Here is a 26,505-nt window from a genome sequence, read left to right on the forward strand (position 1 = left end):
AGTTTCATGCAGAATTATCCGATAGGCACCGGGCATGTTTCGTGGTACCTAATAGACTACTGCGCTGCCAGCCTGCTGACATATTCGGCCCATCACAGGCTCTCGGATATTGGTGTCGAACTTCAGTAGGTGAACACTCTTCCGTTGCATAACAAACTGCAACAGTGTGGAACAACCACCCTATCCACGAAATGAAAATCACTGTTATTTGGGGAGGGGGGTTGGGAATGCAGCATAACACTCTGCTCCCATAGCAGCGTCTTTTTCGGCTTGACGAGGCCTTCCAACAACTTAGATGAAATGTTGGCACATCAGTGACAAATAACAGAACAAGTGAAAAGTGAGGAAAGACCGGCGATGTCATTGAAGTCTAGGAGAGGCATCTGGCTTGCTTTAAGGGTGAAATCACACCACAAGAGTGATCTGAGAGCGCTGAAGGTTCTGGTATGTTATACCGTATTCATATATCGCACGTACACCAAAAAGGCTTCTTGGCACTTGCGCAGGTTTCTGGACTTTGCAGTAGAATGAGAGACAATCTCCAAATGAGGAGGCTACTAAGACTGCAGAATGACCAGAGAAACTAAACATTTTTATATAGTGTGCTGTTTAGGGATGAACGAGTTGTGAAAAGCCAATCAGACCGAGATTAGGCCTCACATTCACATTCAGAGGCACACATAATTCATCAGAATGAGGTAATTTCAATGACTTATGGGAAGTAATGCATAGGCGTTTTAAATCTGCTACTTTACGTCCTGCATGATTGGAAAATCTGGAAACATAATTTACATGCAATGTGTAAATCAATGTGCATGTTAATAGGGCTTTGTTGTTGTTTCACCCCCTTCTAGAGCCCCTGCAGCCAGGCTCTGCCGATGGCCGGCAGACGTCAGATCATCACAACGCACGACACACCAACATATATCTATACAGTAATGTGTCGCGCCACACAGTTTGGAAAGCTGTGTTGTAGATACAGCGCATTCCTGTTCTTTTAATATTTTTAAGGTACAGCAGCGCAACAAGAATGCTTGCAGCACTGCCCAATGCAAACAAGCACTGGCGTTGCCAATAGGTTTCGCATTTGGAAAGTTGGAGCTATTGGTTTTGTAAATGACATTTTATATTTATATATCGTTATTGGCATTGTCAATAACAATATATAAATATAAAATGTAATTTACAAAACCAATAGCTCCAACTTTCCAAATGCGAAACCTATTGGCAACGCCAGTGCTTGTTTTATTTGTTGCTATTGAACGTTTTTTTCAAAATAGAATAAACCCCGGTGTTCAAATTTCAGTCTGATTTTTAGCACATAGTGTTAGTTAAAAAAAAGAAATGCACGTTTAAGTCGCATGACTTAAGTATATTGTTTCTTTCTGTGTGCAAGAAAGGACTCGCTGACAACGTAGACGCTGACAATAGGCAGCAGAATGCGGGAAGTCAACCCGCAGTGGCTGAACATTAATCATTCAAAAATAACATCGAAATTGCAGCTGCAAAGTAACATTACTGCTGGTGCCCGTTTTCATGAGTCGTCAATGCAGGGGAACTGCAGCTGGTATAATTTATGATATCAATCAAAGGCATTGGTTTTATTGACAAAGCAGGCGGGAACCTGATAAAAAAAAGTACAGACAGCAGAACCGTGATTCTCTAGAGTCGCATACACGCTGTGCATGCTTGAGGGTTGTGGATGAGAGATGGCGGCTGCTCCCCAGCTTGGAAAGGACTCACTGACAACGTAGACGCTGACGATAGGCAGCAGAATGCGGGAAGTCAACCCGCAGTGGCTGAACATTAATCATTCAAAAATAACATCAAAATTGCAGCTGCAAAGTAACATTACTGCTGGTGCCCGTTTTCATGAGTCGTCAATACAGGGGAACTGCAGCTGCTATAATTTATGATATCAATCAAAGGCATTGGTTTTATTGACAAAGCAGGCGGGAACCTGATAAAAAAAAAGTACAGACAGCAGAACCGTGATTCTCTCGAGTCGCATACACGCTGTGCATGCTTGAGGGTTGTGGATGAGAGATGGCGGCTGCTTCCCAGCTTGTCCTTTTGGCACCCCTGGCGCGGTCTTTGTTACTGCTGGTCTCATTGGTCATAGCAGTAACGAGGACCAGAGAGGTAAAGGGTTTATGGTGCCGTATGCTTACAGCACACGCTGTTACTACACAACGTGCTGTGCACTGTCCTCCCATCAAGTGTTATTTTTAAAATATTGCAAGTTGTTTGCGTGAAAAGTTGTAAGTTTGGGTTTTGGGAATGATTTATTATTCCGTATTTGAAACTAGGTGTATGTATCAGCATGCAGACTCCACCCTGGATTATGTTTTTCCACCACCGGGTTCGGAGATAAAATTCACGGATGTGTCTTTGAAACTGTGATTCCAAGAGCAAGGCGTCCCCGGGGAGGGCGGCGGAAGGAGGCTGGCGGGGGGGAGGGGGCGAGAGGCAAGAAGGATGGATGAAAGAAGGGAGTGGTTAAGGGAGAGTGATTAGAGAACAAAGAGAGAGAAGGCAAGGGGGAGGGGGAGCGGTGACAGAGGCCAGTCGGGTAATGGAATTAGAGGAGGGTGAGGTGGTTTGAAGGGGTGGGATGGGGGGAGGGGGGCGGGTGGAGAGAGGAGGAGAGAAAGGAGTCGGTGAAAGAGGTGCATTTGGAGACAGAGGGGATGGTACGAAGCAGGGGAGTAACCGAAGCCCCTTCAAGTAAGGCTGTGTTCCGGGAGAGAGAGGGGAGGTGCTGGAGCTGGGGAATAGATGGCCGTGCGCGAAGCGCTTGGAGAGTGTATGCTGGCAAATGGCCGGAGGGAAGCCGGATGGGGGTGGGAGAGCCTGGTGGGGGGGCGGGAATGCGAGCGAGGGGAGGAGAAGTGTGGCAGGCGGATTAGGGAGATGCGCGTGCTTGTGTGGTCACGTGACCCACTTTTGTGGTCACGTGACTCACATGCACTGTGGAAAAACCGCAGTGTTTTGACCAGTCGATCGAGCACTTGAATTTTCGCCTATTACATTCGCAAGCGAATGATAATAGGCGAAACCTAAAAATTGTGAAAGCGGCCCCGAGAGACTGGCCTAATAGGCATAAAGAATGCAAAACTTTGCCAGACTAAACTTGTTGGCCCCGAGAGACTGTTTCATTGATCTACGAGTTGGGATTGGGTGAATAATAGTGATCTGTGCCTAACCTACGCCATACCTGTATCTTTGCCTATTTTACCCTAGACAGAGAGGAACAGCACACAGAGAGAACAGAGGGGAAGTGAGCACCTGGGAAAGTAATAGCATTTCACTAAGCCTCATAGGGAAATTACGACCCTGTAACTGGTCATCTTTGAGGTGTACATGATTTTATTTTGCTATACATCATTAAAGTACTTTTTGTAAATAATAGATAAGTCCTGGGAGGACAATATTTTATTGTGCGTTGTTTGTGGAGTTCTGAGTTCTTGCCCTCCTCTATAGTACCTCCCTCAGAATCCTATTACTACTCGCTCTTGCTACCCTGAGAATCAAGTGTGGAACCAGGAAGGTAATTTAGTTATTAATGAATTTGGGGAGAATCTGGAGATGGTGCTAAAAACTACATGGGCAAGTAATCGAATTTGTAATCTCTGTGGAAGGCTTGAGTAATTTACATAATCGAGGACTGAATTGTTATTGCCCGTATTAGTTACTCTGAAATGTAATGCAAAAAACATTTCAGGATCATTTTTAATTAGGACTCCCAGTTCTCCATTTTAACTGATTTTTACAGTTAAATACAGACAGAAAACTATTTATTTTTCTGACTGTGTTTATTTTTAAATACAGAAAATAGGCCTTCTGTGGATGATTTTTCCTACTGTCAGTCATGAGTGCCAGGACAGTAAGTGTACAAATTGAGAGGTAGGAGAGGGGAAAAAAAAGACAATCCATATCTTAATGAAGTGTAGACCTACAGTTATTTATGATATTCTACAGTGCAAGTGTTTTCAGATAACGGTATTGGAATGTATATTCCTGAAATCTTTTGGACATACAAATGCGAGTAAACATTTTTCAGTTAAATAAATGTGGAAAAATAGCCATTGCAGCTTCAATTATATAAAAACGCAAAACAAAAATGGATAAATACAGAAACAGTGAGCAAAAAATAAATATGGATAAATACAGATGGAAATGTCGCAAAAATAAATACCATAAAACCGAAAGCCCTATTTTTAATATAAAGGAAAGAAAGGAATAGTCCAGGAAAAAGAAGGGTGAAACAAGAAAGCAGATAAATCAATCAGGGAGTTTTAAGCATGCTACTCCCCTGTGAGGGTCTCAAGGCGCTGGTGTTGTGGGATGTCAATGACCAGTCTGGCTGCAGTGTTCTGTAATGTCTGCAGTTTGTGGAGCAAACACTTGTTGATTCCGGCGTAGAGGGCGTTTCCGTAGTCCAGTCTGCTGGTTATGAGTGCTTGGGTGACGGTCTTCCTTAATTCGGGGGTGGGGATCCATTTGAAGGTCTTTCGGAGGATGCAGAGGTTGTTGAAGCAGGTGGAGGCGACGGCGTTGACCTGTCGGGTCATGGGGAGGGAGGAGTCGAGTACGATGCTGAGATTTTGGGCGTGGTCTGTGGGGTTGCGGGGGCTTCAGAGAGCGGTGGGCCACCAAGTGTTGTCCCATGCATGCAGAGGGGGAGGTTTTGAGGACGAGGATGCAACGTCCTTCATTCCTTTCTGGAAGTTGAGTCTGGTGGTGATGGGGTCCTTGGTGAGGGAGACGATGAGCTGGGTGTCGTCGGCGTAGGATACTATGCTGAGTCCGTGCTGTCTGACGATGGCGGCGAGGGGGGCCATGCAGATCTTGAAGAGCGTGGGCTGAGCAAAGATTCTTGGGGTACTCTGTAGTTGATTTCCGTAGGATTGGAGAGGAAGGGTGGAAGTCTGGCTCTTTGGGTTCTGCCGGTGAGGAAGAAGTGGAGCCATTCGAGGGCGGTTCCCTGTATGCCGGCGTTGTGGAGTCTGGCAAGGAGTGTGTGGTGGGAGACTGTGTTGAAGGCTGCAGAGAGGTCAAGGAGAATCAGGGCTGCGGTGTGTCCTTGGTCAAGGAAGGTGCGAATTTGTCTGTGGGGGTCAGTAGAACGGTCTCAGTGCTGTGGTTACTGCAGAATCCGGATTGGGAGGGGTCGAGGATGGAGTTTTCTTCGATTAATTTTGATAGTTGGGCGTTGACTGTCTTTTCGGTGACTTTGGCAGAGAAGGGGAGGAGGGAGTTCTTGAGGATGGTAGTGTTGGACAGGCCACATGAAGGGCCACTCTCCCCCGGCCCGACCAGGCCCGAGCCCGGTCACGCAGGTACCACACACCACCATTACACGTCCTCCGTCCCCTCCGGGACCCCTACCCTCGAACATGTCGGCCTCGTGGGCCTGATTCACTGCCGGCCTGCGCGCCCATCCTGGGCGCCATCTTGGACACTCCACCACGAGGCCGCCTGGCCCCAGATCGACCTCAACCCTGGGCCTGGCCAGGTCTCAGACATCCCGGCACCACCATCCACCCAGGAGGTGAGCGGGCTACTTGGCAAGTCACTGGGGGAAAGAGGTGTCGATGGCTCTCCCCCGCCAGGTGCCGCTCGCCCATCGCCTCCCCGGGCGCTGGCTCCACCCCCCTGCTGGGTGTCTGAACTCCCTCATCCCGGACCTCCCGACCTCCAAGTGCGAGGGTCCGGACATCAAAGAACACCAGCCCTATAACTGGGGCAGCTCCAGAGCAGGAAGGCAGTTGTATCTTGGAGTCGAGAGACGCAGAGAAGAACTCATCCTTGACGGACTACTGGCGCTGCCATAGCTCTGTCTCGTGCACCATCGTCTTGCCTGCTGGCGCTGCCGCAACCTTCGTAACCTTCATATCCTTCATCGTCGTCGGGACCTGCTGGCGTGGCCGCGGACCGTTTGCATTCACCATCTTCATCGGGACCTGCTGGCTCCGCCGCGACCCGTCGTTTCCTTCGTCCATCTCGGGACCTGCTGGCTCCGCCGCGGCCCGGTCATCTAGAACGCCGAGCTCGAGGATTGAGAGCTAGTTTCATCTTTTGGTAACAAGACTGTCCCGCTACCCTTTTCCCAAGCCAGAGACCAGAACCGAGGGGACCCCTGAGTCCAGACCTCCTTGTACCATTCCATCGTAACCTTAAAGAATTGCCTATAAAGTCTCGTTGAACTTTACCCTTGTGTGGTGTTCGTCTGTGGGGGGGAAGTTACTTGTCTGTACGATCGCTGGAGACGGCTCTCCCCGGAGACCTCTCCCCTTATCCTCGGCCGACCCTCCCGGTCCGTCTAACATTGGTGGCCAGCGGCGCGATCCGAATCACCGCATAACCGTACAGAGAGTAGCTCACCCCACGGCGAATCACGATGTCAACTAAAGAAAGCGGATCAACGGAGAAATTCCAGATGGAGAAATTGAACGAGTACAGCCATCGTGAACTAAAGCAGTTCTGCATCGAACTAGGTATCGCTACCACCGGACTAAGTACCAAAGACGATTTTAAGCAGGCCCTAGAATCTTGGGCAGAAACCGGGGCTGCCGGAACCTCGGATCAAAGCATCGCAGCAAAAACCACCACGGCCCCTGAGGAGCGAAGAACGGGTCTCTCGCAAGACGAGATCCAGGAACGAGAGAAAACCCGACTACACGAGCTGGAAATGGCCCGGCTCAAAATGGACATTGAACTTAAATTGGCCGAAAAAAAAATCAACTTAGAGCACCTGCGTCTCCGAGAAGAAAGAGAGGAGAAACAGAGACAAAGGGAGCTCGAGGAAAAGAAACTGGCATATGAGCATGAGCGGAAACTAGCTGAGATCGACCTACGCAAGCAGAATAAAGAAGTAGGGGTGTCCGAGCAACCCCACACCCCAGGGGCAACAGAGAAAAAGGTACACATCCCCAAGGATGTCGTTCGAGAGTACTTCCGAGAGGACGACATCCAGCAATGGTTTAAGGCCTATGAAATCGCTATGACTGCACACCGGATCGATAGAAGCGATTGGGGAGCCGGTCTATGGGGGAGATTCCTCAATGAGGGCCGCGACGCCCTGCTGCAACTCCCGGACCACCAGATGACCTCCTATGACCATATGAAAGCTGCCCTCCTCACCCGCTATGGCCTCACACCCGAGATGTACCGTCAGAGGTTCCGAGACTGCACCCGCATCCCGGGTACAACTTGGGTGGACTATGTAAACTACTTTAGCCGAGCCTTCGAAGGCTGGATCAAAGGAAGCAAGGTCACAACCTACGAACAACTGTTCAATCTTATGGTCTGGGAGCATCTGTCGAACAATTGCTTCATTGAACTCCGCCAGGACCTCCTCGACAGCAAGTTAACGGATCCCCGGCAGCTCGCAGCCGAAGCTGACCGGTGGGAAATCACCAGAGTGGGCCGAAATGGGTCCTACGAACAAAACCGGAACAACAGTGGTCAACACCGTCCCCGAGGAGGAGGAGGAGGCCAAGGACGCGGAAGAGACAACGTTCCGGTCGCCCCCGCTACCAGCACCACCCCCCCGGCCAACCGGGGCAGCACCCCGGCGCGACCGGGATATCGAGCCAATGTTACGTGCCATCGATGCCAACGAGTCGGACACTATGCAAACGACCCAAACTGCCCCCAGTACCAGAGCCCAAGACCCCGCCAAGTAGCCGCTGCTGCTCTGGGGGAGGAACAGATCTCAGAGGAACAGGAGGAATATGAACAGGAACATCAAGAATGGGAGCCAGCCGCCATGGCTCTAGCCTGCTTAGGGGGGAGAGACATGGTTCCGCGGGTCCCCCTACCCGCTAACACCCAGAAATACAGCCAATGGGTGAGCATCAATGGACGCCGGGCCGAAGCCCTTCGTGACACTGGGGCCAGTGTAACAGCCGTCCGCTGTCACCTGGTGACCCCAGAACAATATCTACCGAACATTCTCTGCCCTGTACGTTCAGCCGATAACTCGGAAAGTCTGTGTCGGATGGCCTGCGTCCCCTTCGAATGGGGAGGGGTCTCCGGCATGTTAAAGGTAACGGTCCGAGACGATGCCCCCGTAGACTGCCTCCTGGGGAATGACCTTGAAAGCTCTCCGTGGGCAGCCGTAGAACGAAGAGAACACCTGGGGATGTTAGGCATCCCGGACTGGGCGTGCGTCACCACCCGGTCCATGGCCGCCCGTGCCAACCCCCGCCCAGAGGAACCCGAATGGCCGGCGCCACCGCCTCCGGTCGCCCCAGCCGAAACCACCGACCGTGACGTCCCCCCAGAACCAGCTCAACCTCCAGACCTCGCTAACATCGACCAGTGGCCTCAAGAGGGGGTCCCACGCAAGAACAATTTCGCCAAGAACAGAAGACCTGCCCCTCCCTCGAGGGACTCCGCCAACAAGCGCTCGCCCAAAGTGCAGGGGATACCTCCGGAACGCACTGGGTCTACTGGGACAATGAACTGCTGTACAGTGAGCAAAGAATCGCGGAGCTGGGGGCTAGCCGAGTACTGGTGGTGCCCCTCCGTTTTAGAGACTTTCTGCTAAACCTGGCCCACGATGTCCCCCTGGCGGGACACCTGGGTCAAGATAAAACCTATAGTCGTCTGGTGACCCACTTCTTCTGGCCCAAAATGAGGAACGATGTACACCAGCATTGCCGATCTTGCCCCACGTGCCAAGCCAGTGGAAAGAGCGGCCGCAAACTAAAAGCCCCCCTGCAACCTTTTCCCGTGGTCACCACCCCGTTCGAGAGGGTCGGGATAGACATCGTGGGACCCCTGGACCCGCGCACCAAACAAGGCCATCGATTCATCCTGGTGCTAGTGGACCACGCCACCCGCTACCCCGAGGCTGTTCCCCTGCGAACCGTGACAGCCCCGGTAGTCGGCCGGGCTCTGTTGGGGATCTTCTCCCGTGTGGGCTTCCCCCGAGAAGTCGTCAGCGACAGAGGCACGAACTTTATTTCTAAATATATGAAGTCCCTCTGGCAACAGTGCGGGGTTACCTACCGATTCACGACCCCCTATCACCCTCAAGGAAACGGACTCGTTGAGCGGTTCAACCGCACACTCAAAGGGATGATCGGGGGGTTGGAAGAGCCCCTCCGTCGCCAGTGGGACGTGCTGCTGCCGTGCCTCCTCTTCGCCTATCGAGAGGTTCCCCAGAAGTCCCTGGGCTTCAGCCCGTTTGAACTACTATATGGACACCCAGTGCGGGGGCCGCTCAGCCTAGTCAAGGAAGGCTGGGAGATGCCCCCTCTAAAGAACCCACCAGATGTTTTCCGATACCTCCTAACCCTCCGCAACCAGACCCGGCGGTTCAGAGAGCTGGCAAAAGCCAACCTAGAGGCCAGTCAAGAGGACATGAAAAAGTGGTATGACCGGAATGCCTCCTCCATCGAATTTGAACCTGGGCAACAGGTATGGGTGATGTCCCCCACCGAACCCTGCGCCCTGCAAGACAAGTGGACAGGGCCCTTCAAAGTAGTCGAGCGCAAGGGTCCTGCCACCTATCTCATCGACATGGAATCTCCCCGGAACCCCCTCCGGGTCCTCCACGCTAACAGACTGAAACCCCACTTTGTGCGTTCAGAACTCAGCCTCCTGATGGCCACAGACAATGGGGCTGAAGAGGACTCCGAGCCCCTCCCTGACCTCCTACGGACTCAGGAGAAAGACGGCTCCGTGGATGGGGTCCGACTCTCGGAGGCCCTCACCCGAGAGCAACACCAGGAGTGTCGAGTCCTCCTGTCACAGTTCGCCAGCCTGTTCTCCCTCGCCCCAGGTGTCACTTCCTGGTGTGTGCACGATGTGGACACAGGGGACAGCCCCCCTATCCGCCACCGGGCCTACCGCGTGCCAGATCGGGTACGGGCCTGCATCCAGGAAGAGGTAGCAAGAATGCTCACGCTCGGGGTCATCGAGCCCTCAGATAGCCCCTGGGCCAGTCCTGTAGTACTGGTCCCCAAAGCAGCCGCCCCTGGCACCACGCCGGAACTCCGGTTCTGCGTCGACTACCGGGGCTTAAATGCGGTCACCAGAACAGACGCACATCCCATCCCCCGGGCAGATGAACTAATCGACCGCATGGGAGCTGCCCGCTACCTCAGTATTTTCGACCTGACGGCGGGCTACTGGCAAATCGGCCTCACACCCCGGGCCCAAGAACGTTCCGCCTTTTCCACCCCCGATGGCCATTACCATTTCAAGGTCATGCCCTTTGGCATGAAGAATGCCCCAGCAACCTTTCAGCGGCTCGTCAATCAAGTCCTGGCGGGGCTCGAAGGGTTCAGCGCCGCCTACCTAGATGACATTGCTGTATACAGCCACCATTGGACCGAGCACCTCCACCACCTCCGAGCCGTGCTACAAGCCCTTCAGCGAGCTGGCCTCACGATCAAGGCCAGCAAATGTCAAATTGGTCAAGGGTCTGTAACCTACCTCGGACACCAGGTGGGAAGCGGCCTGGTGGCCCCTCTGCAGCTCAAGATTGCCGCCATCCAGTCCTGGCAGCCCCCCATCACCCAGACCGAGGTACGAGCCTTCCTGGGCCTCACGGGCTACTACCGAAGGTTCGTGAAAGACTATGGTACTATAGTGGGTCCCCTCACGGAACTCACGTCAAAAAATCAACCCAAGGAAGTCAACTGGACCCCAGAGTGTCAAACAGCATTCGAACAATTGAAAGCCGCCATGTGTTCCGCCCCTGTGCTCCAGGCCCCCGACTACAGCCGGGAGTTCGTCGTCCAGACGGATGCCTCCGACCATGGCATCGGGGCAGTCCTGTCTCAAGTGAACACCGAAGGCCTTGATCAGCCAGTGGCCTTCATCAGCAGGCGACTCCTACCACGAGAACAACGCTGGAGCACCATTGAGAGGGAGGCCTTCGCCGTGGTATGGGCCCTCAAGAAACTCCGGCCCTACCTCTTTGGCACCCACTTCCGGGTGCAGACCGACCACCGACCCCTGCAGTGGCTGATGCAGATGCGGGGAGAAAACCCGAAGTTACTACGTTGGTCCATCTCCCTCCAAGGGATGGACTTCACAGTTGAACATCGGCCTGGGCCAGATCACGCCAACGCGGATGGCCTGTCCCGGTTCTTCCGCCTCGACGAGGAGAGTCCCCAAGAGGATGGGTGACTCTCCCCGCCTTCAGCTGGGGGGGACGCATGTTGGACAGGCCACATGAAGGGCCACTCTCCCCCGGCCCGACCAGGCCCGAGCCCGGTCACGCAGGTACCACACACCACCATTACACGTCCTCCGTCCCCTCCGGGACCCCTACCCTCGAACATGTCGGCCTCGTGGGCCTGATTCACTGCCGGCCTGCGCGCCCATCCTGGGCGCCATCTTGGACACTCCACCACGAGGCCGCCTGGCCCCAGATCGACCTCAACCCTGGGCCTGGCCAGGTCTCAGACATCCCGGCACCACCATCCACCCAGGAGGTGAGCGGGCTACTTGGCAAGTCACTGGGGGAAAGAGGTGTCGATGGCTCTCCCCCGCCAGGTGCCGCTCGCCCATCGCCTCCCCGGGCGCTGGCTCCACCCCCCTGCTGGGTGTCTGAACTCCCTCATCCCGGACCTCCCGACCTCCAAGTGCGAGGGTCCGGACATCAAAGAACACCAGCCCTATAACTGGGGCAGCTCCAGAGCAGGAAGGCAGTTGTATCTTGGAGTCGAGAGACGCAGAGAAGAACTCATCCTTGACGGACTACTGGCGCTGCCATAGCTCTGTCTCGTGCACCATCGTCTTGCCTGCTGGCGCTGCCGCAACCTTCGTAACCTTCATATCCTTCATCGTCGTCGGGACCTGCTGGCGTGGCCGCGGACCGTTTGCATTCACCATCTTCATCGGGACCTGCTGGCTCCGCCGCGACCCGTCGTTTCCTTCGTCCATCTCGGGACCTGCTGGCTCCGCCGCGGCCCGGTCATCTAGAACGCCGAGCTCGAGGATTGAGAGCTAGTTTCATCTTTTGGTAACAAGACTGTCCCGCTACCCTTTTCCCAAGCCAGAGACCAGAACCGAGGGGACCCCTGAGTCCAGACCTCCTTGTACCATTCCATCGTAACCTTAAAGAATTGCCTATAAAGTCTCGTTGAACTTTACCCTTGTGTGGTGTTCGTCTGTGGGGGGGAAGTTACTTGTCTGTACGATCGCTGGAGACGGCTCTCCCCGGAGACCTCTCCCCTTATCCTCGGCCGACCCTCCCGGTCCGTCTAACAGGTAGGATCTACTGAGGGTTTCTTAAGTAGGGGTCTGTCTTATGGGCATTTCCGGTCATCGGGAAAGATGCCAGTTTCGAAGTTGGCGTTGATGGTGCATCGTAGTACTGGTGCAATGGCGTGGTGGCTCTGTAGTAGATGTGCAGGGGGAAGACGTCAATGGGGGCTCCTGAGTTGATGCCTTTCATGGTTGCTACGGTGTCTTCGGTAGTGACTGGGTCCAGGAGGTAATGGTAGTCTGATTGGCGTTGCTGGAGGAGGCAGTGGTTTTGGAGTCATGTGTCTGGTTGTTGAAGTTGTTGTAGAGGCCCTTGATTTTCAGATGGAAGTAGGTGCCTAGCTTGTTTCAGAGGTCCGTGGCTTTGCTGGGGGAGGTTTGGTGAATTCCTGGATGATGCTGAAGAGTTCCTTAGAGTTGCTGGAGTTGGCGAGGATCTTGTTCTGGATGAAGGACCTTTTGATGGCTTTGAGGCGTTGGTGGTATTTTGTCATGGCGTCCTTATAGGTGGTGCTGTCTTCTGAGGATTTGCTGTTTCTCCAGTTCTTCTCGAGATGTCTGCAGATGCATCTGGATTCTTGGAGGTCGGCGGTGAACAAGGTGGCCTTTCTGGGGCATTGTCTGTTGGGGTTACGTAGGGGTGTGAGCTCGTCTGTGCAATTGGTGATCCATCTGTGGAGTTCTCTGGCTGCGAGGTTGGCATTGGTCGGGGTGGAGGGGGCATCGCGGTTGAGGGTGGAGTTGAGCTGCTCCTTGGTGACCTTGCTCCAGTTCCTTCGTGGAGGGCGGAGTGTAAGTTTGGGGGTGGTGGGATTGTCGACGTGAAAGTGAATGCAGTGGTGGTCCATCCAGGGGGGTTGCATGGTGTGGCTGAAGTGGATGGAGTCAAGGGTGTGTCCTGACTTGTGGATGGAGGTGGTGAAGAGATGTTTCAGTCCGAGGTTGGCAAGGTTGTTCAGGAGGGCGGCGGAGATGGGATCGCTGAGGTTACCGAGTTGGAAGTGGAGGTCACCAATGAGCATGTAGGTCATGGAGGTGATGGTGTGGGGCGCGATGAGGTCAGCGATGGTGGTGCTGAATGCGGTTTGAGGTCCAAGGTCCGGGAGGTCTGTAGGCGAGGGTGCCTCATAGGGTCGTTCTGGATCTGGAAGCGGAGGTGTTTGGTGGTGGGCGGACTGTCGCTCGAGCTGGAGGTGGTGAGTCAGAGGGGTCTAGTGTGCGATGGCAAGTTCTCCTGGGCAGTTGGGGCGGTCCTTCCTCTGGATATTGTATCAGGCAGTGATGGCGGTGGCAATGTTGGGGGCAGAAGAGGAGTTGGTCCAAGTTTCTGTGAAGAATTCAACATCTGGAGAGAAGGTATGGAGGAGGTCCCAGATCTCTACAGCCTGTCAGTGCAGGGAGGGCACTTTGAGGAGGATGCACCTCAAGGCTTCGGTGGTGTTGGCATACGGTGTATGGGCAGCAGCTGTGGGGTGTGTAGGGCGGAATACTGGCCATGGATGTTGTTTGGTGTGGGCAGCTGACAGTTGTTGTTCCTTCCGGGGTTAAATGTGAGGAGGGCAGCTGAGTCATAGCGGTAGGTGGTCAGAGATCAGCATCCCTGGCGCTGGTCGGGTCGGAGGCACGCCAGCAGCGCAGACGCGTAGTGGGAGCCATTAAATAAAAAAGAGGGAAAGAAAGCGCAGCTGGGAGGCGGGAACTGGCAGGGGGGAGGGGCTGTCGGAGCCGCAGCGGTAGGAAAGGTTAGGGAGAGCACAACAAATGTGCAAGTACAAAGAAAAACAGTACAAGCTGGCAATAATACAATGGAATAAGAAAATAAAAACAGGCAATAACGCAGAATAAGAAAATAATACAACACATTAAGAAAAGACAATTTACAGGCACAAAATTTAAAGGGACAAAAACAAAAAAGACAGACAACATACAGAAAAACGGGCACAGACACAGGACAGACAGCAGCAGTAGAGCAAGGCTCTCCCTCTGGATCACAAGGGATGAGGCGCAGGCAGGAGCCAGCGGATGAAGGTGGGCCTCGAACACCTACCAGCTAAGGTGAACTGGGTTCAACGGCACAACAGTGGAGATGCTGGGGGAGAGAGCTGGTCACTGATCAGGAGGTCAGAGGTCTTGCTCGCACACCCTCACAGTGGCCGCCAATAAATAGGGAAGGGGGAGAGAAGCGCAGCTGGGAGGCGGGTACCAGCAGGGGGGGCCGCAGGGGTCGCAGCGGCAGGAAAGGGCATGAAGGGAACAAGTACGAAGCAAAACAGTACAAACAGGCAATAATACAACAGAATAAGAAAAGAAAAACAGGCAATAATAGAACAGAATAAGAAAATAATATAACAGAATAAGAAAAGACAATTTAGAGGCATAAAAACAAAAGACAGAGAACAAACAGAAAAACGAGCACAGACACATGACAGGCAACAGCCGACCAGTAGAAGAGCAAGGCTCTCCCACGAAACCACCAGGGAAGAGGCACAGGCAGGAGCCTGCATGTGGAGCAGGGCCTTGAACACCTACCAGCTAAGGTGAGCTGAGTTCAGCGGCAAAACAGCAGAGCTGCTGGGGGAAAGAGCAGGTCTCTGACCAGGAGGTCAGAGGTCTTGCTCTGATGTAGAAGCTATTAGAAGAAAGGACAAGAAAAAGAAAATTAAGAAAACGTAGACAAAAATCAGCCAAAGATGAAAAGCAGGAATATCATTACGGAAACCTGCGAGGATAAAAATTAGGATATTTAATATAAGGATCGAAGAGTAAACACGAAGATATTCCATATTAATATGGAGAGAGTGCAATAAAAAAGAGGACTAAAAGGACAGAAGTGGCTTGGGAACAAAATGCACCCAATGGAAAAATCTTCACTACTCGTGTGCTGCCCCAACGCGCACAGTGAACAAGTATGCCTGGCCATCTGTGTGGTAGCTAGAAGGGACACTGCTCGCAGTCTCCTGTGATACAATCAGGGGTTGAGAGCTTCAGGTATAATGAAAACAGGTCCTATATGTAATAAAACCTCTGGGTGGACTAGGGTTGGATTAGATGGGGATGTATAACGGTCACTCCTCAAATGACCTACAAATCGGAATTCATAAAAGCGTGGAGGCTGCTCAGACTAAACACCATAGCAGCCCTCCCCATCCCACTTTACTCACCCTGTTTCCATGTACGGGTCACTGTTCTCTGTGTTTTTAGGTTTCGCCTGCACAGCACTAGAGCTGTGCTTGTGAAATCTATTGTTTTTAATATAAATCTTAAAAGGGGCTTTCAACCCGCCCCCTCACATTCCTGACTTTGTATTGGTTCCTGTGCTTGGTACTTTATTTTACTCCATTTCTATTGGCTGTAGCATATTTTCCTGCATTTACCAATGTTTGTTCATCATCTGCTTCTCATAACAAAAATACTGTTAACGTCCACCTTGTTGGAACAATATTTCCATAGAGTTTTGGCTCCTTCTGATTTTTCAGCTTGCGTGATACTGTAAATTCAATTAGCAGATTTATATAGCACAATTTATCACCGGGAGAGATAAAGTAATTTTGCCAGACTCTAAATGTTGTGCTGTTGAGACTCGAACCGAAATCCCCAGCACCCGCGGCGGCAGCAGCTCTGGCCACTACTCCACTTCCTCCCATCTCCCGTGATACTTGTTTTATTTGCCATCTAGCACTCCATACAAGTGCATTTGCTATTGGAGGGTTTTCCAATGCTTGTCATTTTCTTGTTTCAATGTGCGTTTACTGCAGGTGTTGCGCCATACACGACAACACAATATCGACAACTCACTGCCTCCTGTTTGTCTCAAGTGGTACCTAGGATTGCATCTAACCTTCCGAGGTAGCAAGGAAGAGAATGTTGTGTAATGGTTAAAACGGCGACTCAGAAGCTGGAGAACCGAGTTCGAGTCTCGGAGAGAGACTCAACATCATGTGACACTGGGCAAATCACTTTATCTCCCCGTGCCTAAAAATAAATGTGTCCAGCTGTGATGCAATTGGTGCTCATGTTCAGCACTCCAATACAGTCGCTTCAAGTTTGCGCTATAGAAAGTACTTAGTAACGGGGTGCTTCGGAGGTTGTCCCGTAGCCGGGCACGTCCTGTCAGGCTCCAGGGGGTTTATAATCATCGATCATTTTTTAAACTTCGGCAAGAGGAATGTGCCACATTCCACTGGTAAGCTCAGCATCAAATACAGTTTCCCTAATCCCTCCCCACAATGCTTTCAGGGACAGCCTGGCACCGTTTACTTTGGCAGAGGCATAGCGCTATCTCTAGGTTTCGAAACCCATAATATTTTCTCAAGCTAGTGATTTATTGATCACATGCAGAGATGCACTATAGAGCATTTACAGTACTATTTGTATTTGAGACCGAGATCCTTCTCCAGCGGGCACTGCAAGCTGATGCTTGCTCCATACATTACAAGTCCCAGTGACATCAGACTGCTTCAGGTCACTGGGTGGTCTTCCCACGTGCATCTTATTTTCTTCTATTTTTGATTGTGTTGAGGACAGTTGTTGACGTTTAAGGACACGAAACATGCAGGTAGCACCGCACAGATTGCAGTATAACTGCACGTTTAGAACACAACGTTCTTATCTCTTTTTCCCTCTCCAGCCACATTTCTTTTCTTCCCCATCTAACCCTCCACCATCCTTGCTTAGTCTTTCTCCCACATCTCTCCATTCCCTCCCCCGGCTGCTTTCTTGCTTATCTCCTGTCTCTTCCTACCCAGCACAACAAGCATTGGCAAAGCCAACAGGTTTCACCTATGCGAAATCTACTTGCTTCGTCAACGTTTTTTTTACATGGTGCAACATGGCTTAAAGGGGAAAAAATGCAATGTGACGCAGCCAGCATTGACCCAATCATAGCACGTATTTCTTTTTTGTTTAAGCCGTGTTGCACAGCAGCTCAACTGTGCGACATGTAAAAAAAAAATTAAGAGATGGATATCGCGTAGGTGAAGCCTTTTAGTTTTGCCAATGCTTGTTTGCTTGCCTGCCTATTGAGAGACAAACTCTTTACACGATTTTGTGGCGGGTAGAGGGCGGTGTCGTAAGAGGGGGCCTGTGTAAACTGTCAGGAAGCGCGCAAGTAACATACTGTGCTGCTGGTGGAAAACAGAAGCTAAGTTTCTAAACTTACAAAGCTAATAGAGTGCACCGAGCACATGTTTAGTGGAACGCAACAGCCTTGACACTGTGGGGTCAATGGCAGTGCTTAATGTGTAAAAACATATATATATACCTACATACACATATGTGCCTGGTCCAAAGTTTTGGTCAGAAGCCCGCAGCAGTCCCTACAAATGTCAGGGGTACTGATCCAATAGTCTTGATCCGATCTCATACCTCTTTCATCCATTGCCAGACACTCCCTGTCCTTTTATCTCCCTCTTGCAGGCTGTTCTTCATCCCATTAACACAGTTTTTTCTTTTTGTTGTCCTCTTTCTCGTCCCTTGTATGCGTTTTTTAGGTCTCGCGACCTATCAATGCGCGCAAGCGCATTGAGCGGAGCGAGAATTCAAGTCCTCAAAATGCTCGTCAAACCAAGGGTTTCATTCGTGCGGTTTTCTTTAAGTTCACGTGAATCACGTGACCAAACAAGCACACGCATCAGCCTCCCTCCCTCCCTCCTAATTGCATTTTTTCACTGCCGCACAGCACATCAAAGGGCTTCTCCCAATTTTTTGTATAGTCACAGAACTTGATCTTATGTCTAGTGCCAGGTTTTCGGTTTATCCTTGTGGTGTTTGCTCTCAGGTTAGAGCAAAATAAGGAGGATTGAATTAACATATTTGCTTTTTGTTCTGCATTTCTGGACAACCTGAAATAGGGGATGCTATGCCAATGTGGCCACACTCAAGCATATTAAATACATGGTGCCCGATGGATCACCTCTGCCACCTGTCTTTGGGGCATCTGTCCGACAATTGCTCATTATGCATTGGAAGAGCACCATTGCTGTAAATGCCGCCTGTCACAGTTTCCTTGCTCCCAGAGCTGCTCCGACACAGGTTAGGTCTCACCTACTGCGAGAAGTATTGTTTACAATAAAAGGCCCATCCATTGCTTACCAATCGTTGGCTTGGTCAGTCGTATTTGCAGCTTCCTAATCAACCAAAACTTACTGTTCTTTCGTTTGGAGCACGGGCCAAGTACTAGATGATTTAGTTTGATTAGTGTCTGTCCTTCCGCTGCAAGTGATGGGAATCGGGTACTATTTCCTTTTTTGTGTGGCTTTATCCCTCTCCCAACTCCCGTTGTTTGTGTTGCTCTATCCCCCCTCCACCTCCCCTGTTGTTCATTTTGATTTATCCCCACCCACACTTGCTGGTTGTTTGTGTTGCTTTATCTCCTCCCAGTCCTCTTTGTCCACAATGCTTTGTCTTCTCCAGCCCCTTGTTGTCTGTGTCGCTTTATCACCACAGCCCAATGTTCATGATGCTTTATCCCCCACCACGAGAACAACAACAACAAAAAAAGTGCAGATGCACTCGGTAAAAATTTACATGGTAAATACCCTCCGTGCTGCCTCCCACCCGTGAAAAAACATAAGTGGTCTGGCAAGCATTATGAAAATAAGAAGGTGCAAATACAGTTTTAGACCTTTTTTAAACGTTACATTGGTGTTAATTTGTGCAGGGTTCTCGTTCACTAACACTTCTGCCCATGTTTCTTTTGCTTGCTTGTATATACACTTTTAACGTGCATTTTTCTTCCTCTTTTTCAGCTATACTTTATTTTTATGGCTATTTTAAGTCGTTAAGCAAAGAAAACAAGCACTGGCTTTGCCAATAGGTTTCGCATTTGGAAAGTTGGAGCTATTGGTTTTGTAAATGACATTTTATATTTATATATTGTTATTGACAATGCCAATAACGATATATAAATATAAAATGTCATTTACAAAACCAATAGCTCCAACTTTCCTACTGCGAGACCTATTGGCAACGCCAGTGCTTGTTCTGTCCTGCTCTGAATGAAAGTCTGATGAGGAAAAATAAGTGCCAGTCCCCACAAATTATTGCCGGTCTTCCCAACCCAAATTAATCACTTGGTGGATGGAGGGTACATGCAGGCTATAAGACAAGTGAGGGGCTAGGGGAATTACTTTCATGAAACACATCTCGCGACCACTGCCCTCCCTTCAGCGCACTGCCCTGACTCACTGACCTGCTTCATTGCTGCCTGGGTGACTTGTTGCCGTACCAGGGATTTGCTGAAATCTCAAATGGGTGTCAGCAACCCATCCGCCCCAACCAGCGTCAGGAGCCCTGGTCCTCCAACCCACCAGCGCTAAAGCTCCTCGGACCTCTATGCTCTCAACATCGGCAAGAACAACAACTGCAGGCTCTCTTCACCTCTCGACACCCACAGACCCTTTACCTGCTGACACTGCCACCACTCCTTCACCGAGACCCAGGACCCACCTCCACCGTCCAGCAACAACTCCACTACACCCCAAACCCTGCAATGCATCCTCCTCAATGTCTGCTCCCTCCACAGACATGCCATGGAAACCTGGGACCTCCTCGACAGCACCACCCCTGCTGTCTCCTTCCCGAAACCTGGATGAACTCCGCCTCAGGACCTGACATCGCAATCGCCATCCCGAAGGCGGCAAGATCAACTGAAGGACCGTCCCAATAACCCGGGGGAGGCATTGCCATTGTTCATAGGCCAACCTTCAGCTGAGCACCTACACAGATGGGCCCACAGACCTGATAGAACACCTCCACTTCAAGATACAGACCAACCCTTCCACCACCCTCTGAGGCACCTTCATCTACAGACCCCCAGGACCCCACGCACCAATCTCCGACTCCATAACAGACATCTCCCACAAGCCATCACCTCGACCGACTGCACCTTGCTGGGAGCCCTCAACTTCCACCTCTACAGCCGCCAAGACTCCAACTCCACCTTCCTCCTAGACAACCTCCAAAACATTGGACTGAAACGGATCATACCGGAACCAACACACTCAGCAGGACGCACCCTTAAACTCACATTCACAGCAGGAAACTCCATCACCTTCAGCCACACCTCCGAACTCCTATGGACAGACCACTGCTGTGTCCACTCGACCTTCAAAACAAATATCTCCTGGAGACGCACACACCACATCCAGCGCAGGAATTGGAACAAGATCTGACGACCAGCTCACTGCCTCCCTCAGTAGCTCTGCTCCAACCAGCACAGACCATGACCCAATCACCGCCGCCAGTACCCTACACAACTGGATCACCAGCTGTGCCAACACCATTGCCTCCTCAAGAAAACATCCAACCCACACACCAAGAAAGCCAGCTGGTTCTCCACTGTAATCCGAGAATCCAGATGGACCTGCATATGCCTCGAAAAGCTATGGAGGAACTCAAAAACCCCAGCCGACCTCAAGAACTTCAGAGCAGCCACCACCGCCCACCACAAACTCAGACACTGGAGGAAGAAAGCTCCTGAGGACAGAATCTCGACCCGCGCACACAACAAGGAACTCTTCGGCATCATCAAAGAGTTCGCTCAACAGTGAGACTACTGACATCCCACCCTCCCAGGACCTTTGCGACTGACTCGGTGCCTTCTTCCATCACAAAATTAAGACCATTTACGACAACTTTGACGACAACAACCCTCATGAGGAACCCACACTCACAGCTCCACACACAAAGCAGTCGACACTGGACAGCTGCCCCCCTCAGCATTGAAGACACCCTAAAGAATATGAAGACAACCCTCTCTGGGCCCCCCACGGACCCCAAACCACCCCCACATCTGCCACAGACATCATCATCCCGAGCTTCAACGAGTCATCAACCGCTCCTTCGAGACCGCCTCCTTCATAGAGGAAAACAACATCCTCGACCCCTCCGATCAGGCTTCAGGAAGAATCACAGCAGTGAGACCGCCCTTCTCGCTGCAACAGACGACATCCGCTCCCTCCTTGACAGAGGAGAGATTGTGGCCCTCAGTCTCCTGGACCTGTCTGCCACCTTCGACACAGTCTCACACCACACCCTAGCCAGCAGGCTCCACGATGCAGGAATCCGGAAAAAGGCCCTTGATTGGATCCCCTCATTCCTCTCTGGCAGAACACAGAGGGTCAGACTCCCTCCTTTCCTCTCGGAACCCACAACAACCACCAGCGGAGGTCCCCAAGGATCCTCCATCAGCCGCACCCTGTTCAACATCTACTTGGCCCCACTAACATCCATCGTCAGATCACACTGACTCAACATAGTATCATACGCAGATGATACCCAACTCATCCTCTCCCTATCCAAAAACCAACATCTCCAAACACAACTTCAAGAAGGAATGGAAGCAGATGCCAGGTGGATGACGAACAGCTACCTACAACTCAACACAGACAAAAAGAAGTGCTCATCATGGGCCCACACCCAGATGCCTGGAATGACACCTGGTATCCCCCACCCTCGGAACTCTCCGTCCCCCACAGACCACGCACGCAACCTCAGAATCATCTTGAACTCCGAACTCAAAATGGACCACCAGATCAACGAGTCACCTCCCCCTGCTACCACACCCTCCGCCTACTCTGGAAGACCTTCAACTGGATTCCCTTCGAACACAGAAAAACCGTTGCCCTCACCCTCATCAGCAGCAGACTAGACTACGGCAACACACTCTACGCTGGTATCAACAAGAACCGCACCTGGAAACTCCAGTACGTCTAGAATGCTGCCGCCAGACTAGTCCTCAACCGCATCAGCCAACACCTACAGTCACTACACTGGCTCCCTGTCGAGAAGAGAATCCCCTTCAAGCTTCTCGCCCATGCCCACAAGGCCCTCTGGAAGATGGGACCCACATACATGAACCACCGCCTCACGTTCCACATACCCCAAAGATCACTCCGCTCAGCCCAGCTCTCTCTTGCGACGTTATCACGCATCAAGAAGTTCAGAATAGGAGGAAGCTCCTTCTGCCTCCTCGTGGCCACGGCATGGAATACCCTCCCTCTCCACCTCCGACAGACACCTACACTCTCCAAGTTCTTGAAGGACCTAAAGACCTGGCTCTTCGGAGAATAACCTTGATCACTCAGGAGCTGCGTGCCCATCCCCTCTTCCCCCCCCCCTCCCTCCCCCTTAGCGCCTTGAGACCCTTTCAGGTGAGTAGCTGCGCTTCCCAAACCCATGATTGGGTGACATTAAGACGTCCTCTCCCCTCTGTGTAGGCCTGGGGTATCAGATGCTACTCACGGTTTGCTAGATTACCATTGGTACGGCCCATGTGTCGCCTAGTCTCTGGAAGTTTACCTGCGATGGTTTCCACCCTTGGAGCTTCTCCAAACCCCTCAGCAGCAAAGAGGAGGCTGCTGAGAAGAGGCTCAGAGTGGCAGCACTACGAGGTCATTCAGGGTCAAAAGGTATATCATGTTACTTTCATCCAGTGGCTAGGGAACCCCCGCTTAAGTGGGGGTAGACAATGCACCCCATGGCCTTCTAATTTGCGTCCCACATAAATATTGATTGTTTTTATAGCTGGCCTCTTATGCCTGCAAAGACTCATAAAACGATCTATGGGAAGGGCAGGGCTGAGTTGCAGGTCAAGAACTGCTAGGGGTGGCAAGTTCTGGAAAGGAGAGGGAACAAGAAATTATGAAAACATAATCCTAAAAACAAAATTACCAGAAAGCAGAGTGAGTGGGGGCACGTGAGGAAAGGGGTTGAAATAAGATTTTTTGAAAGTTTGAAAAAAAAGAAATATTTTGGTAGCTAAGAAATAGAAAGGAGGAAGGCGTGAAGGTTGAAAAGAAAAGTAAAGAGAAGGAAACAAGGAATTAAATATAAAAGTAAGGAGGGAAAAGTGAAAGGAGAAGTGAAAGAAAGAAAGGGTGCACGGATGAACGGTGGAAGGGTGAAAGCTTGAATTAAGGGGTGAAATTATCAATTAACAAAAGGTTGGAAGGAAGGGTAGAAGTTAAACAGATGAGTCGATGGATGCAAAGTTGAACAATCGGCTGATAGCTTAAATGAATGGAAGAGTGAACTGGTCCGACTGGGAGCAGGTGGCACAGCGAACTCTTGAAGTGGGCAGCGGGAGAAAGCACGCGGAGATACCAACTAGCTGGGAGACAGCATAACGAGAAGGCACAGGAGGCAGCGCTAGAATGGGAGACATTAGTGCAGGCCCTCAGGGACTATTGCGCCCCCAGCGACACTGACAGTGAGGGAGCAGCGCGCCCCGAGTCCCGATAGGCGATTGCAATTCATGTTCTGATACTCTCCTCATGGGTCCTCTCATGAATCCTACTGCGGCTGCTACCATACACTGATGGCGGGGTTGGGTTGGGTAGGGATTATTTGGGTTATAGTGTTTTATGGGAGGGGTTTTCTTTGGGGTTTTATAGGCTTGTTTAGAAAAGCAGATGACGGACAGTGGATTATCCGGACCAGCTTTGCTTTCCTGCTGAGCCCCCATTGGATTTTGCCGCCCGACCTTTGGGTTGTGGGCTGAATGGCTGTATACGAGTACATGCTGCTGGGGGATGGTGGGATGCAGTTCATTGATTTTATTGGATTTATACTGCTGGTCGTATATGTAACAATTTGCTAATTCCTGCAATAAAAATATATTTTAAAAAAAAAAATGAATGGAAGAGTGAAAGGATGGATAATGGATATGTGCTGGGAATGATCATTGAATGGATGGAATGGTGAAAAGAATGATGGATAGATGAGTGAAAGGAGGGATGAGCGAAATAATGGATGAATACATGAATGGATTGATGGGTGGAAGAAATGTCGATAAATTAAAGGATGGGGCAAAGGATCCAGGAGTAGATGGATAGAAGGGTGGGAGGATAAATGGATTGATTGTAGGATGTAGAGGTAAAGAGATCTAATATGAGAACTGTTCGGCTCACCGTTTCTCTCATTTGATGTCTTTAGAGGTTTGAATAAAATTGGGGGGTATTTTCGGTTTCTAGCTACTCCCCTGCTTTCATCCTTCAAATAGGAAGTATTGGGGGGGGGGAGAGGTGGATCAAGGGATTGTCAATCCTGTGTTGTCGTTCAGGGTGAAAGCGTGCAGATGTCACTTGTGTTGCCCCTGGCAATTTGTTGCATCTACATCCATGCCTCAAACCCGCTCCCGCCCTCCGTTGCCTAACCAGGTGTTAGTAATGGTTTCACTTAGGGACAATATGAAGGAAGCACATTTCAAATGCATGTGCAGTCGCTTATTTTAAATGAGGCGGCACCACCTGCAGGCGTAAGACCAGAACTACATTTATACAAGGAAATCGAAGCGGTCCGCTGTTAGCTTAAAAGCAGTCTGTCCAAATATCATTCATGTCACACTCAAAGCTGGAGGGCTGCTGCCTGCATATGGGTTGGTAAATGGGTATCAAGGCCGAGCTTGTGCTTTGTAAGGAGTATGCTTAGAGCCTTTGATAAGGTTTTTTTCTCGCCTTGGTGATGGTTTCCTGTTCAATATCTAAAACAATCTGTACATCTTGGTGTAATTACATAACGTAGTAACATATTTGCATAGATTGAATTTTCTGTTTCTGGCCCTCTGAGCACACAAGACACCATCCTGTTATACCGCTACACTTCGATTACTACACCCCGCTCAGAGGGGTGATGTCTACTCCGTGCGTTGTGTTTCCCCACTCACAAAACTCGTTGTATTAACGTCTCAATTAAATGGTTTTAGATTTGCCCTTTTGCTCTGACAACGTTTTTTTTTAAAAAATACACTCAATTCGATGACTCGTAAAGCATGTCATTAAATTTATTTGTTTAAAAAAAAAGAAGTGAGAAAACGTTGGCAGTAAGAAAGCACACGGACATGAAATGCGCGGGTTCCTGCTGCCCCGTACGAGAAGGGTGTCTGTCCTGTATCCCAGCATGTTCTGCCAGTCGCATTAAGCAGCTGCCTGGGACATGCACTCACCTTCACCTCCAAAAAGTGCTCTGTAAATGCTGGCGGCTGAAAATCTCCCTCGTTTGCTGGGCCAGTTTACAGTTCTGAAGATGGAAAGGACGGAGGTGGAAGAGATGAAACCTTTCAAAAGTATCTCTGTAAACATACGAGGTGAGCACTAAACATGGGAGGCCTACCAGATTGCCTAGTATCTTCCTGGATCTAATCCCAAAAAGAAACGTGACTACCTACTCCACGCCTGCCTACCTAACCCACAATGGTCACAAATGCCACATCAACTCAGGAAACGCACACAATTGTTCTAGATAGAGAAAAATATATATGCTTTTTTGATTCGGCATTGGGACAGATGAGATTATGGATGAATATAGGATGCAAATTACATCGTGCCCATCTCTGCCACAAAGACACTCAATCACTTGCTCAAACGTTCAGACCTGAAAGGAAATGACCTTGCTTGTGCTAGCGAAAAATGCAGCCTCCACCGATTAATGGGCAGTGTCCGAGCACAGAAATGAAATGGAGAAAAATAGGAAAGCAAAACAAATAAAAATACAGTCTCCTAAAAAAAAGCAACATTGAATCCACCTATTTAAAAGTCTGCTGCCTCCATCTCATGTTTCTACAGTAACAAACACAAGGAGAGAAAGTATCCCAGAGTGCAGAGATTGAGGAATGGTGTCTGCGGTGCAAGGCAACCTTTGCTGCAGAGGTCCATGGAGTTAAAGGTTTGCGGAAGGTCCTGATGTAAGTGGTTGGCCTTGCCAATGTGGGGCTCTACAGGGAGTTTGCGGCAGCGTCTCAGTTGATGCGTGGCAGGGCTTCCAGTGTCCACGGTCCGCAAGATGGGCAGTGTGACTTTCACCATGAACCTCCAGCACTGATGAAGCGTCCCAACAAATGCTCTCCAGGGATCAAGTTAAGGATACATTGTTGAAGTTGGCGCCATCCATAGAGGAAGCATATCATGGTGCAAATATGGGCAACTTAATCCGGGGGGTGGTGGGGGGTTACTACCATACACTCTGCCTCATTACATCTCATTCTACCAGGACAGCTTGTGGTCTGCAGAACAGTGAACTAACCGAACCATCTGAAGTCTTAGTAGCCAAGAAGGTCCAATGTTTTCCATCTCAAGGAAGTTGGCAAAAGCAGTCAGTTCTGAATAGAAGAAACGCTCGGAGCAGAGGCAGTGTGGGTTTGGGGATCGAGCCATCAGCACCCGCCGTCACTCTATTCTTCGCCGTGTGAAAAATGTAAAAGTCCTGAAATGACAACAAGGGGAAGAAAAAGAAAACTGAAGTTAGCAAACTGTTTACCACTCAACTACAACTGCC

The 26,505-nt window shown here is 50.6% G+C and overlaps 1 protein-coding gene across 1 annotated transcript in view; it reads right to left on the reverse strand.

The window, feature by feature from the left end:
* Positions 1 to 24,994: 24,994 nt before the first annotated feature.
* TMEM238 (transmembrane protein 238) overlaps positions 24,995 to 26,505 on the reverse strand; it is a 64,245-nt gene continuing 62,734 nt past the window's right edge. Inside the window, exon 2 of the mRNA XM_086930414.1 lies at positions 24,995 to 26,433. The gene's annotated coding sequence lies outside the window, so the exon portion shown is untranslated. The remainder of the gene's footprint in view (positions 26,434 to 26,505) is intronic.

Source organism: Lissotriton vulgaris, chromosome 7, assembly GCF_964263255.1.
Source record: "Lissotriton vulgaris chromosome 7, aLisVul1.2, whole genome shotgun sequence".
NCBI lineage: Eukaryota > Metazoa > Chordata > Amphibia > Caudata > Salamandridae > Lissotriton > Lissotriton vulgaris.